A 15,520-nucleotide genomic window follows, 5' to 3' on the forward strand; every position below is an offset into this window, starting at 1 on the left:
CGCTATTTATAATTTTTTCAATAAATGACCAATAGATTTTTTAATATTACGGGATGAAGCTGTGATAATTTTCATTCAGGTGGTAGAATTCTCCCCTTTTTTTGACGTAATTTGGAGGGCTTGGAGGACAAGGCGCATTCTTACTGAAGTGCAATTTTTGCTATTTTGAGAAATAAATGATTGAAGTTTCAAAATTATTTGGATCCTTAAGGCGGAAAGAAAGATTCAACTGCCTTTCTTATGCTTAAAAATTGGAATACTGGAGCGCATTTTTCGCAGAATATGCGTTAATACTAGATTTACTTGAAATCATTGACACCTCAATTCTTTTCAAAACCTGTACTTGTGGGCTTTGCACTCCAAGCCCCTTAGGTAAATCCAATAACCAGCCCTTAGGCTGTCTCTTTTTGATGCTCGATTTGACAATACGGAAACGTAGAAAAAATTTGTGCTCGAGATAATCTTGGCGCGATTATGAAATTCTATAAAATACCTTTCACGGGATGCCGGGGCAGTGGGGCACGACTGGACCAGGGGGGAGGGGGAGGGGGGAGTTGGGGGAGGGGGGGAGTTGGGGAGGGGGAGTTGGGGGAGGGAGCAACCGGGAGGGAGATAGTGACTACCCGAGGTTTACGTTGGGATTTTCGTTACGATTAGAGAGCGGCGCTAAGCGAGACGCTATTCGAATGTTTGCGCAAGCGAGAGAGAGGCAAGACGGAGGGAGGGTCGGTGAATGATGAAAGTCGGGGGAATAATTTGGTGGAGTGCCAGTTGGGTGTAAGATTTATTCGGATAAGGGAGGCTAAAGTTTCCTTCGGCTTGCAAGTCTCATTGCTCGTGTAAAACATGGTGTTTCTATTATCTTTCCGATAATTTGCCTTTTTGTCCTCTTTGAACGAGGCTTCCGTCGTCGTCGGCTCGGCCGCGTTCCCTTCGGCGAAAACCGCGGATCCGCGTATTGTTTCCGTTGGAGATAGGCGGTTCTTGCTCAGCGCGGCGCGGCTCCCTTCGCACCGCTCTCGACAGTCATTAGTCGGCGGGTTTAGCATTTCCGGTTCCAGAGCGTCACCCTTAAACAGACCCAACCAGTGGCGTGGCGTGAATAATCGATTATCGATATCTCGCCATTTGAAGCTATGGTAAAGAATCGATTACTAAGGTGTTCGCTGCGAACACCCTGATAATCGATCTTTTTCATAGGTTTAAATGGCATAACAATCGATATATCGCAATTCACGCCACGCCACTGGACCCAACACTCCCGTGCTAAGGAAGAACGCCGTATGAACATTCCAGAGTTGCCACGAATGCGCAGAGTTGCAATGAATTGTCGTTTACTAACATAAATAATAAAATTAGATTGACTAATATAGTATTTTTTTACTTTTATGATTTCTAGACTTTTCGAGATTTATGATCCTCATAGATTTTTCTTTAATTTAAACCTTAATCGATTTACTATTTACTTGATTTCATTATTAAGAATTTCTGAGTTCTGGTGTTTAAACTCTTTTATTGTCTGTCTATATATATCTTTATTGCAATTTCTAACTACTGAATTCCCCAGATAAAATGTTTATTTTCCAGGGAAGTTATTAATATTTTTTTTTTTTTTTTTTTTTTTTTTGAAATTTTCAGAATCTTCAGGTGAAATTGCGAACAAGATTATCTCGAAAATTGGGAAGGGAATATTCATAAGTTTATAGGGAAATTTGCGCTTTATCACAGGAAATTTGGCAACGCCTGGAGGTTCATTCGGCGTTCTTCCTTAGCACGGCAGAATGGGAAGCTCCCATGCTGCCGTCCTGAGGAAAAACGTCGTATGAGCCTCTCAACGTCGCCACATTTCCGTTGGTAAAAGCGAGATTTACTGAGAACATTTTTGATATTTTTTGCATTCAATGCATATTCCGTAAAAAAAAAAAAAAAAAAAAAAAAAAAAAAAAAAAAAAAAAACTTGCTCCTAAATTCCCATTTTTCAGCATGAAAAAAGGTCAGTTTGAACTTCCTTTTCGCCATTAAGATCCATGTGATTCCAAAACTTGAAACATACGTTTCTCGAAATAACAAAATCTGCACTTGTGTGCCTTGTCCTCTAAGTCCCTCGGTTGCTTCTCGCAAACGGGAAGTAGCCGGAGGTAGGCTCCCTCGTAGTTGCGCAGCCCAACCTCCGGCGGATGTGTCTTGAACCGAGATGCAAAATGGAATTTCACTTTGCAGTAAAGTACAATTTTATTTTCGTGAAATTCCAACTATAACCCGGTAATTCAGAACTGCGCAAAAAGTCTAAGAAAATATTTAAGGACTGTGCGAAAAAGGCATAGAGATTGCGCAACTAGAAACCTTAACATCTGCTACAAGAATGCACGAATTTTAAAATGAAGTTAATTTAAGGTAGAAGTTTGGCAAAGCAGGAAACAATTGGAAAAGAAACGCATTATTATGTTACGCTATTTCAGGTTAGTTTGTTGACAAATCATCGATGTCTTACCCTCTGATGATAAATGAAGTGATATGATTGAATATTGGTCGAGGGTATAAAGAACTTACCTATCTTTTCTCGGAAACAAATATTTACGCGGGAGAAACGGGGCAACGTTGAAATGCTTATGCGGCGTCAAAATACAACATGGACCTTTTAAGTTATATGTATTATTCGATGCCGCGATTTTTGTAACGGGAGTTCGGATAATCGCGCCAAGCAGTGCAGCCGGCGTTAAACTATATTCGCGCCTGCAAGACTGTAGGAATACGTCACGCATTGCGCCCAACAGTGCGGTCGGCGTACAGCCGATATCAGCGCCTACAAGACTGCATGAATACTTCTCGCCTGAAACGCATATCAGCGCTGCTGTTGGACAGCGAGTCATCATTTTTAACTTGCTGCTCAGGTTTTTACCTTATTTAAGAGGGAAATATGTATCCTCATGTTGTAACGATTCATAAACTCAGATGAGATTTAATTTTGTTTTGGTTACATTGAAAGAAAATAGAACGTACGAAATTTTCGATACTTTTCATTGAGATCAATTGGGTACATTCTCGGGAACTTTTCAGAAAAACTGTGTGTAGCTTTTTAAAAAAATATATTAAAAAAAAAAAAACATGAAAGTGGTGCATAATGTTGCAATCAGAGATAAATATTCATAATTCTTGAGCTCGCGGCGGGGTCCCAGATTGGATTCCCGCATCCTGTGGAATTTATGTCTATAGCCAAGACTCCGTAAGGAGCCGTATGCTGTTACCACGCTACCCCCGAGTGTGGAATTTATGTCTATCGACGACATTCTTGAGCTCGCGGCGGGGTCTTAGTTGGATTCCCGCTGCCTGTGCAATTTATGTCTATAGCCGAGATTCCGTAAGGAGCCGTATGCTATTACCACGCTACCCCCGAGTGTGGAATTTATGTCTATCGACGACATTCTTGAGCTCGCGGCGGGGTCTTAGTTTGGATTCCCGCTGCCTGTGGAATTTATGTCTATAGCCGAGATTCCGTAAGGAGCCGTATGCTGTTACCACGCTATCCCCGAGTATAGAATTTATGTCTATCGACGACGTTCTTAAGCTCGCGGCGGGGTCCCAGTTCGGATTCCCGCTACCTGTGGAATTATGTCTATAGCCGAGATTCCGTAAGGAGCCGTATGCTGTTACCACAATACCCCACAGTGTGGGATTTATGTCTATCGACGACATTCTTGAGCTCGTGGCGGGGTCCCAGTTGGATTCCCGCATCCTGTTGAATTTATGTCTATAGCCGTGATATCGTAAGGAGCCGTATGCTGTTACCACACTACCCCCAAGTGTGGAATTTATGTCTATCGACGACAGTCTTGAGCTCGCGGCGGGGTCTTAGTTTGCATTCCCGCTGCCTGTGGAATTTATGTCTATAGCCGAGGTTCCGTAAGGAGCCGTATGCTGTTACCACGCTATCCCCGAGTGTGGAATTTATGTCTATCGACGACAGTCTTGAGCTCGCGGCGGGGTCTTAGTTTGCATTCCCGCTGCCTGTGGAATTTATGTCTATAGCCGAGATTCCATAAGGAGCCGTATGCTGTTACCACGCTATCCCCGAGTGTGGAATTTATGTCTATCGAAGACATTCTTGAGCTCGCGGCGGGGTCCCAGATTACGTTCCCGCTGCCTGTAGAATTTATGTCTAAAGCGAGATTCCGTAAGGAGCCGTATGCTGTTACCACGCTACCCCCGAGTGTGGAATTTATGTCTATTGACGACATTCTTGAGCTCGCGGCGGGGTCCCAGATTGGATTCCCGCTGCCTGTGGAATTTTTGTCAATAGCCGAGATTCCGTAAGGAGCCGTATGCTGTTACCAATCTACCCCCGAGTGTGGAATTTATGTCTATCGACGACATTCTTGACCTCGCGGCTGGGTCTTAGTTCGGATTCCCGCTGCCTGTGGAATTTATGTCTACAGCCGAGATTCCATAAGGAGCCGCATGCTGTTACCACGCTACCCCCGAGTGTGGAATTTATGTCGATCGAAAACATTCTTGACCTCGCGGCGGGGTCTCAGTTTAGATTCCCACTGCCTGTGGAATTTATGTCTATAGCCGAGATTCCGTAAGGAGCCGTATTCTGTTACCAAGCTACCACCTAGTGTGGAATTTATGTCTATCGACGACATTCATGAGCTCGCGGCGGGTCTTAGTTTGCATTCCCGCTGCCTGTGGAATTTATGTCTATAGCCAAGATTCCGTAAAGAGCCGTATGCTGTTACCACGCTATCCCCGAGTATGGAATTTATGTCTATCGACGACATTCTTGACCTCGCGGCTGGGTCCCAGTTCGGATTCCCGCTGCCTTTGGAATTTATGTCAATAGCCGAGATTCCGTAAGAAGCCGTATTCTGTAACCAAGCTACCACCGAGTGTGGAATTTATGTCTATCGACGACATTCTTGAGCTCGCGGCAGGTCTTTGTTTGGATTCCCGCTGCCTGTGGAATTTATGTCTATAGCCGAGATTCCGTAAGGAGCCGTATTCTGTTACCACGCTATCCCCGAGTGTGGAATTTATGTCTATCGACGACATTCTTGAGCTCGCGGCGGGGTTTTAGTTTAGATTCCCGCTGCCTGTGGAATTTATGTCTATAGCCGAGATTCCGTAAGGAGCCGTATGCTCTTACCACACTAACCCCGAGTGTGGAATTTATGTCTATCGACGACATTCTTGAGCTCGCGGCGGAGTCTTAGTTTGGATTACCGCTGCCTGTGGAATTTATGTCTATAGCCGAGATTCCGTAAGGAGCCGTATGCTGTTACCACGCTACCCCCGACTGTGGAATTTATGTCTATCGAAAACATTCTTGAGCTCGCGAAGGGGTCTTAGTTTGGATTCCCACTGCCTGTGGAATTTATGTCTATAGCCGAGATTCCGTAAGAAGCCGTATGCTGTTACCAGGGTACCCCCGAGTGTGAAATTTATGTCTATCGACGACATTCTTGAGCTCGCGGCGGGGTCCCAGTTTGGATTCCGCTGCCTGTGGAATTTATGTCTATAGCCGAGATTCCGTAAGGAGCCGTATGCTGTTACCACGCTACCCCCGAGTGTGGAATTTATGTCTATCGACGACATTCTTGAGCTCGCGGCGGGGTCCAGCTTGGATTCCCGCTGCCTGTGGAATTTATGTCTATAGCCGAGATTCCGTAAGGAGCCGTATGCTGTTACCACGCTACCCCCGAGTGTGGAATTTATGTCTATCGACGACATTCTTGAGCTCGCGGCGGGGTCCCAGTTTGGATTCCCGCTGCCTGTGGAATTTATGTCTATAGCCGAGATTCCGTAAGGAGCCGTATGCAGTTACCAAGCTACCCTCGAGTGTGGAATTTATGTCTATCGACGACATTCTTGAGCTCGCGGCGGGGTCCCAGCTCGGATTCCCGCTGCCTTTGGAATTTATGTGTATAGCCGAGATTCCGTAAGGAGCCGTATTCTGTTACCGAGCTACCACCGAGTGTGGAATTTATGTCCATCGACGACATTCTTGAGCTCGCGGCGGGGTCCTTAGTTTGGATTCCCGCTGCCTGTGGAATTTATGTCTATAGCCGAGATTCCGTAAGGAGCCGTATGCTGTTACCACGCTACCCCGAGTGTGGAATTTATGTCTATCGACGACGTTCTTAAGCTCGCGGCGGGGTCCCAGTTCGGATTCCCGCTAACTGTGGAATTTTTGTCTATGGCCGAGATTCCGTAAGGAGCCGTATTCTGTTACCACGCTACCCCGAGTGTGGAATTATGTCTATCGGCGACATTCTTGACCTCGCGGCGGGGTCTTAGTTTGGATTCCCGCTGCCTGTGGAATTTATGTCTATAGCCGGGATTCCGTAAGGAGCCGTATGCTGTTACCAAGCTACCTCCGAATGTGGAATTTATGTCTATCGACGACATTCTTGAGCTCGCGGTGGGGTCCCAGTTCGGATTCCCGCTGCCTGTGGAATTTATGTCTATAGCCGAGATTCCGTAAGGAGCCGTATGCTGTTACCACGCTACCCCCGAGTGTGGAATTTATGTCTATCAACGACATTCTTGAGCTCGCGGCGGGGTCCCAGGTTGGATTCCCGCTGCCTGTGGAATTTATGTCTATAGCCGAGATTCCGTAAGGAGCCGTATGCTGTTACCACGCTACCCCCGAGTGTGGAATTTATGTCTATCGACGACATTCTTGAGCTCGCGGCGGGGTCTCAGTTTGGATTCCCGCTGCCTGTGGAATTTATGTCTATAGCCGAGATTCCGTAAGGAGCCGTATGCTGTTACCACGCTACCCCGAGTGTGGAATTTATGTCTATCGACGACATTCTTGAGCTCGCGGCGGGGTCCAGTTTGGATTCCCGCTGCCTGTGGAATTTATGTCTATAGCCGAGATTCCGTAAGGAGCCGTATGCTGTTACCACGCTACCCCGAGTGTGGAATTTATGTCTATCGACGACATTCTTGAGCTCGCGGCGGGGTCCAGTTTGGATTCCCGCTGCCTGTGGAATTTATGTCTATAGCCGAGATTCCGTAAGGAGCCGTATGCTGTTACCACGCTACCCCCGAGTGTGGAATTTATGTCTATCGACGACATTCTTGAGCTCGCGGCGGGGTCCTAGTTTGGATTCCCGCTGCCTGTGGAATTTATGTCTATAGCCGAGATTCCGTAAGGAGCCGTATGCTGTTACCACGCTACCCCCGAGTGTGGAATTTATGTCTATCGACGACATTCTTGAGCTCGCGGCGGGGTCCCAGTTGGATTCCCGCTGCCTGTGGAATTTATGTCTATAGCCGAGATTCCGTAAGGAGCCGTATGCTGTTACCACGCTACCCCCGAGTGTGGAATTTATGTCTATCGACGACATTCTTGAGCTCGCGGCGGGGTCTTAGTTTGGATTCCCGCTGCCTGTGGAATTTATGTCTATAGCCGAGATTCCGTAAGGAGCCGTATGCTGTTACCACGCTACCCCCGAGTGTGGAATTTATGTCTATCGACGACATTCTTGAGCTCGCGGCGGGGTCTCAGTTTGGATTCCCGCTGCCTGTGGAATTTATGTCTATAGCCGAGATTCCGTAAGGAGCCGTATGCTGTTACCACGCTACCCCCGAGTGTGGAATTTATGTCTATCGACGACATTCTTGAGCTCGCGGCGGGGTCTCAGTTTGGATTCCCGCTGCCTGTGGAATTTATGTCTATAGCCGAGATTCCGTAAGGAGCCGTATGCTGTTACCACGCTACCCCCGAGTGTGGAATTTATGTCTATCGACGACATTCTTGAGCTCGCGGCGGGGTCTTAGTTTGGATTCCCGCTGCCTGTGGAATTTATGTCTATAGCCGAGATTCCGTAAGGAGCCGTATGCTGTTACCACGCTACCCCGAGTGTGGAATTTATGTCTATCGACGACATTCTTGAGCTCGCGGCGGGGTCCCAGATTGGATTCCCGCTGCCTGTGGAATTTATGTCTATAGCCGAGATTCCGTAAGGAGCCGTATGCTGTTACCACGCTACCCCCGAGTGTGGAATTTATGTCTATCGACGACATTCTTGAGCTCGCGGCGGGGTCCCAGCTTGGATTCCCGCTGCCTGTGGAATTTATGTCTATAGCCGAGATTCCGTAAGGAGCCGTATGCTGTTACCACGCTACCCCCGAGTGTGGAATTTATGTCTATCGACGACATTCTTGAGCTCGCGGCGGGGTCCTAGTTTGGATTCCCGCTGCCTGTGGAATTTATGTCTATAGCCGAGATTCCGTAAGGAGCCGTATGCTGTTACCACGCTACCCCCGAGTGTGGAATTTATGTCTATCGACGACATTCTTGAGCTCGCGGCGGGGTCCCATTTCGGATTCCCGCTGCCTGTGGAATTTATGTCTATAGCCGAGATTCCGTAAGGAGCCGTATGCTGTTACCACGCTACCCCCGAGTGTGGAATTTATGTCTATCGACGACATTCTTGAGCTCGCGGCGGGGTCTCAGTTTGGATTCCCGCTGCCTGTGGAATTTATGTCTATAGCCGAGATTCCGTAAGGAGCCGTATGCTGTTACCACGCTACCCCCGAGTGTGGAATTTATGTCTATCGACGACATTCTTGAGCTCGCGGCGGGGTCCCAGCTTGGATTCCCGCTGCCTGTGGAATTTATGTCTATAGCCGAGATTCCGTAAGGAGCCGTATGCTGTTACCACGCTACCCCCGAGTGTGGAATTTATGTCTATCGACGACATTCTTGAGCTCGCGGCGGGGTCTTAGTTTGGATTCCCGCTGCCTGTGGAATTTATGTCTATAGCCGAGATTCCGTAAGGAGCCGTATGCTGTTACCACGCTATCCCCGAGTGTGGAATTTATGTCTATCGACGACATTCTTGACCTCGCGGCGGGGTCCCAGATTGGATTCCCGCATCCTGTGGAATTTATGTCTATAGCCGAGATTCCGTAAGGAGCCGTATGCTGTTACCACGCTACCCCCGAGTGTGGAATTTATGTCTATCGACGACATTCTTGAGCTCGCGGCGGGTCCAGTTTGGATTCCCGCTGCCTGTGGAATTTATGTCTATAGCCGAGATTCCGTAAGGAGCCGTATTCTGTTACCACGCTATCCCCGAGTGTGGAATTTATGTCTATCGACGACATTCTTGAGCTCGCGGCGGGGTGCCGGTTCGGATTCTCGCTGCCTGTGGAATTTATGTCTATAGCCGAGATTCCGTAAGGAGCCGTATGCTGTTACCACGCTACCCCCGAGTGTGGAATTTATGTCTATCGACGACATTCTTGACCTCGCGGCGGGGTCCCAGTTCGGATTCCCGCTGCCTGTGGAATTTATGTCTATAGCCGAGATTCCGTAAGGAGCCGTATGCTGTTACCACGCTACCCCCGAGTGTGGAATTTATGTCTATCGACGACATTCTTGAGCTCGCGGCGGGGTCCCAGTTCGGATTCCCGCTGCCTGTGGAATTTATGTCTATAGCCGAGATTCCGTAAGGAGCCGTATGCTGTTACCACGCTACCCCCGAGTGTGGAATTTATGTCTATCGACGACATTCTTGAGCTCGCGGCGGGGTCCTAGTTTGGATTCCCGCTGCCTGTGGAATTTATGTCTATAGCCGAGATTCCGTAAGGAGCCGTATGCTGTTACCACGCTACCCCCGAGTGTGGAATTTATGTCTATCGACGACATTCTTGAGCTCGCGGCGGGGTCTTAGTTTGGATTCCCGCTGCCTGTGGAATTTATGTCTATAGCCGAGATTCCGTAAGGAGCCGTATGCTGTTACCACGCTACCCCCGAGTGTGGAATTTATGTCTATCGACGACATTCTTGAGCTCGCGGCGGGGTCCCAGTTGGATTCCCGCTGCCTGTGGAATTTATGTCTATAGCCGAGATTCCGTAAGGAGCCGTATGCTGTTACCACGCTACCCCCGAGTGTGGAATTTATGTCTATCGACGACATTCTTGAGCTCGCGGCGGGGTCCTAGTTTGGATTCCCGCTGCCTGTGGAATTTATGTCTATAGCCGAGATTCCGTAAGGAGCCGTATGCTGTTACCACGCTACCCCGAGTGTGGAATTTATGTCTATCGACGACATTCTTGAGCTCGCGGCGGGGTCTCAGTTTGGATTCCCGCTGCCTGTGGAATTTATGTCTATAGCCGAGATTCCGTAAGGAGCCGTATGCTGTTACCACGCTACCCCCGAGTGTGGAATTTATGTCTATCGACGACATTCTTGAGCTCGCGGCGGGGTCTCAGTTTGGATTCCCGCTGCCTGTGGAATTTATGTCTATAGCCGAGATTCCGTAAGGAGCCGTATGCTGTTACCACGCTACCCCCGAGTGTGGAATTTATGTCTATCGACGACATTCTTGAGCTCGCGGCGGGGTCCTAGTTTGGATTCCCGCTGCCTGTGGAATTTATGTCTATAGCCGAGATTCCGTAAGGAGCCGTATGCTGTTACCACGCTACCCCGAGTGTGGAATTTATGTCTATCGACGACATTCTTGAGCTCGCGGCGGGGTCCCAGATTGGATTCCCGCTGCCTGTGGAATTTATGTCTATAGCCGAGATTCCGTAAGGAGCCGTATGCTGTTACCACGCTACCCCCGAGTGTGGAATTTATGTCTATCGACGACATTCTTGAGCTCGCGGCGGGGTCCTAGTTTGGATTCCCGCTGCCTGTGGAATTTATGTCTATAGCCGAGATTCCGTAAGGAGCCGTATGCTGTTACCACGCTACCCCCGAGTGTGGAATTTATGTCTATCGACGACATTCTTGAGCTCGCGGCGGGGTCCTAGTTTGGATTCCCGCTGCCTGTGGAATTTATGTCTATAGCCGAGATTCCGTAAGGAGCCGTATGCTGTTACCACGCTACCCCCGAGTGTGGAATTTATGTCTATCGACGACATTCTTGAGCTCGCGGCGGGGTCCTAGTTTGGATTCCCGCTGCCTGTGGAATTTATGTCTATAGCCGAGATTCCGTAAGGAGCCGTATGCTGTTACCACGCTACCCCCGAGTGTGGAATTTATGTCTATCGACGACATTCTTGAGCTCGCGGCGGGGTCCCAGTTGGATTCCCGCTGCCTGTGGAATTTATGTCTATAGCCGAGATTCCGTAAGGAGCCGTATGCTGTTACCACGCTACCCCCGAGTGTGGAATTTATGTCTATCGACGACATTCTTGAGCTCGCGGCGGGGTCCAGATTGGATTCCCGCTGCCTGTGGAATTTATGTCTATAGCCGAGATTCCGTAAGGAGCCGTATGCTGTTACCACGCTACCCCCGAGTGTGGAATTTATGTCTATCGACGACATTCTTGAGCTCGCGGCGGGGTCCCAGATTGGATTCCCGCTGCCTGTGGAATTTATGTCTATAGCCGAGATTCCGTAAGGAGCCGTATGCTGTTACCACGCTACCCCCGAGTGTGGAATTTATGTCTATCGACGACATTCTTGAGCTCGCGGCGGGGTCCCAGTTTGGATTCCCGCTGCCTGTGGAATTTATGTCTATAGCCGAGATTCCGTAAGGAGCCGTATGCTGTTACCACGCTACCCCCGAGTGTGGAATTTATGTCTATCGACGACATTCTTGAGCTCGCGGCGGGGTCCCAGTTGGATTCCCGCTGCCTGTGGAATTTATGTCTATAGCCGAGATTCCGTAAGGAGCCGTATGCTGTTACCACGCTACCCCCGAGTGTGGAATTTATGTCTATCGACGACATTCTTGAGCTCGCGGCGGGGTCCCAGTTTGGATTCCCGCTGCCTGTGGAATTTATGTCTATAGCCGAGATTCCGTAAGGAGCCGTATGCTGTTACCACGCTACCCCCGAGTGTGGAATTTATGTCTATCGACGACATTCTTGAGCTCGCGGCGGGGTCCCAGTTGGATTCCCGCTGCCTGTGGAATTTATGTCTATAGCCGAGATTCCGTAAGGAGCCGTATGCTGTTACCACGCTACCCCCGAGTGTGGAATTTATGTCTATCGACGACATTCTTGAGCTCGCGGCGGGGTCCCAGTTTGGATTCCCGCTGCCTGTGGAATTTATGTCTATAGCCGAGATTCCGTAAGGAGCCGTATGCTGTTACCACGCTACCCCCGAGTGTGGAATTTATGTCTATCGACGACATTCTTGAGCTCGCGGCGGGGTCTCAGTTTGGATTCCCGCTGCCTGTGGAATTTATGTCTATAGCCGAGATTCCGTAAGGAGCCGTATGCTGTTACCACGCTACCCCCGAGTGTGGAATTTATGTCTATCGACGACATTCTTGAGCTCGCGGCGGGGTCCAGATTGGATTCCCGCTGCCTGTGGAATTTATGTCTATAGCCGAGATTCCGTAAGGAGCCGTATGCTGTTACCACGCTACCCCCGAGTGTGGAATTTATGTCTATCGACGACATTCTTGAGCTCGCGGCGGGGTCCCAGATTGGATTCCCGCTGCCTGTGGAATTTATGTCTATAGCCGAGATTCCGTAAGGAGCCGTATGCTGTTACCACGCTACCCCCGAGTGTGGAATTTATGTCTATCGACGACATTCTTGAGCTCGCGGCGGGGTCCCAGCTTGGATTCCCGCTGCCTGTGGAATTTATGTCTATAGCCGAGATTCCGTAAGGAGCCGTATGCTGTTACCACGCTACCCCCGAGTGTGGAATTTATGTCTATCGACGACATTCTTGAGCTCGCGGCGGGGTCCCAGTTGGATTCCCGCTGCCTGTGGAATTTATGTCTATAGCCGAGATTCCGTAAGGAGCCGTATGCTGTTACCACGCTACCCCCGAGTGTGGAATTTATGTCTATCGACGACATTCTTGACCTCGCGGCGGGGTCCCAGATTGGATTCCCGCATCCTGTGGAATTTATGTCTATAGCCGAGATTCCGTAAGGAGCCGTATGCTGTTACCACGCTACCCCCGAGTGTGGAATTTATGTCTATCGACGACATTCTTGAGCTCGCGGCGGGGTCTCAGTTTGGATTCCCGCTGCCTGTGGAATTTATGTCTATAGCCGAGATTCCGTAAGGAGCCGTATGCTGTTACCACGCTACCCCCGAGTGTGGAATTTATGTCTATCGACGACATTCTTGAGCTCGCGGCGGGGTCCCAGCTTGGATTCCCGCTGCCTGTGGAATTTATGTCTATAGCCGAGATTCCGTAAGGAGCCGTATGCTGTTACCACGCTACCCCCGAGTGTGGAATTTATGTCTATCGACGACATTCTTGAGCTCGCGGCGGGGTCCCAGATTGGATTCCCGCTGCCTGTGGAATTTATGTCTATAGCCGAGATTCCGTAAGGAGCCGTATGCTGTTACCACGCTACCCCCGAGTGTGGAATTTATGTCTATCGACGACATTCTTGAGCTCGCGGCGGGGTCCCAGATTGGATTCCCGCTGCCTGTGGAATTTATGTCTATAGCCGAGATTCCGTAAGGAGCCGTATGCTGTTACCACGCTACCCCCGAGTGTGGAATTTATGTCTATCGACGACATTCTTGAGCTCGCGGCGGGGTCCCAGTTTGGATTCCCGCTGCCTGTGGAATTTATGTCTATAGCCGAGATTCCGTAAGGAGCCGTATGCTGTTACCACGCTACCCCCGAGTGTGGAATTTATGTCTATCGACGACATTCTTGAGCTCGCGGCGGGGTCCAGTTTGGATTCCCGCTGCCTGTGGAATTTATGTCTATAGCCGAGATTCCGTAAGGAGCCGTATGCTGTTACCACGCTACCCCCGAGTGTGGAATTTATGTCTATCGACGACATTCTTGAGCTCGCGGCGGGGTCCCAGTTTGGATTCCCGCTGCCTGTGGAATTTATGTCTATAGCCGAGATTCCGTAAGGAGCCGTATGCTGTTACCACGCTACCCCCGAGTGTGGAATTTATGTCTATCGACGACATTCTTGAGCTCGCGGCGGGGTCCCAGATTGGATTCCCGCTGCCTGTGGAATTTATGTCTATAGCCGAGATTCCGTAAGGAGCCGTATGCTGTTACCACGCTACCCCCGAGTGTGGAATTTATGTCTATCGACGACATTCTTGAGCTCGCGGCGGGGTCCCAGTTTGGATTCCCGCTGCCTGTGGAATTTATGTCTATAGCCGAGATTCCGTAAGGAGCCGTATGCTGTTACCACGCTACCCCGAGTGTGGAATTTATGTCTATCGACGACATTCTTGAGCTCGCGGCGGGGTCCCAGATTGGATTCCCGCTGCCTGTGGAATTTATGTCTATAGCCGAGATTCCGTAAGGAGCCGTATGCTGTTACCACGCTACCCCCGAGTGTGGAATTTATGTCTATCGACGACATTCTTGAGCTCGCGGCGGGGTCCCAGTTGGATTCCCGCTGCCTGTGGAATTTATGTCTATAGCCGAGATTCCGTAAGGAGCCGTATGCTGTTACCACGCTACCCCCGAGTGTGGAATTTATGTCTATCGACGACATTCTTGAGCTCGCGGCGGGGTCCTAGTTTGGATTCCCGCTGCCTGTGGAATTTATGTCTATAGCCGAGATTCCGTAAGGAGCCGTATGCTGTTACCACGCTACCCCCGAGTGTGGAATTTATGTCTATCGACGACATTCTTGAGCTCGCGGCGGGGTCCCAGATTGGATTCCCGCTGCCTGTGGAATTTATGTCTATAGCCGAGATTCCGTAAGGAGCCGTATGCTGTTACCACGCTACCCCCGAGTGTGGAATTTATGTCTATCGACGACATTCTTGAGCTCGCGGCGGGGTCCCAGTTTGGATTCCCGCTGCCTGTGGAATTTATGTCTATAGCCGAGATTCCGTAAGGAGCCGTATGCTGTTACCACGCTACCCCCGAGTGTGGAATTTATGTCTATCGACGACATTCTTGAGCTCGCGGCGGGGTCCTAGTTTGGATTCCCGCTGCCTGTGGAATTTATGTCTATAGCCGAGATTCCGTAAGGAGCCGTATGCTGTTACCACGCTACCCCCGAGTGTGGAATTTTTGTGTTTATAGGGAGGCTCTTTCAGCTCAAGCCAGAACCGCATTGATTCACATAATTCATTTCTTGTTTTAATCATTCCTTTATATTTTCCATTTCGTTGATTTTTTTCTCTTTCATAAAGATTCATTATAATTTCGGAATTTTCACCCGCTTGTTGCTCCCGACCACCTAGTTATGGCCTATTTTTCATTTTTGGACGATGACCATTTGGGACCAACAAAAAACCTGAAGATGGGAAAACAACTCCCGAAGCGGTCATCACCCAATGGTAAAAAGTAAGACAAAATTTAGAGAGCGGGAGCAACAAGCAGGTAAAGACTACACATTTTGTTTATTATTATTTTTTGTGGGAGGTTGAAAGAACCGATCAAGTCCATGGCATCCTCGCTTCAAACGAAGACGAGTCAATTTGTATGTGGTGAAAAGTTATCATTAGTGATGATAATAGCTCGACACAAAGTGAAACCTTCCCCGCCCTTCTTTCCTTCTGAGGAAATTAGTTTCTTCTCAGAACTTATTTTTGAAGAAATTATCAATTAATATCTCTTGGCTCTGGTAGCTGAGTTTAGGGATACCTTCGAAT

The sequence above is a fragment of the Bemisia tabaci genome, chromosome 2 (assembly GCF_918797505.1).
Source record: "Bemisia tabaci chromosome 2, PGI_BMITA_v3".
In the NCBI taxonomy this organism is placed as follows: Eukaryota; Metazoa; Arthropoda; class Insecta; order Hemiptera; family Aleyrodidae; genus Bemisia; species Bemisia tabaci.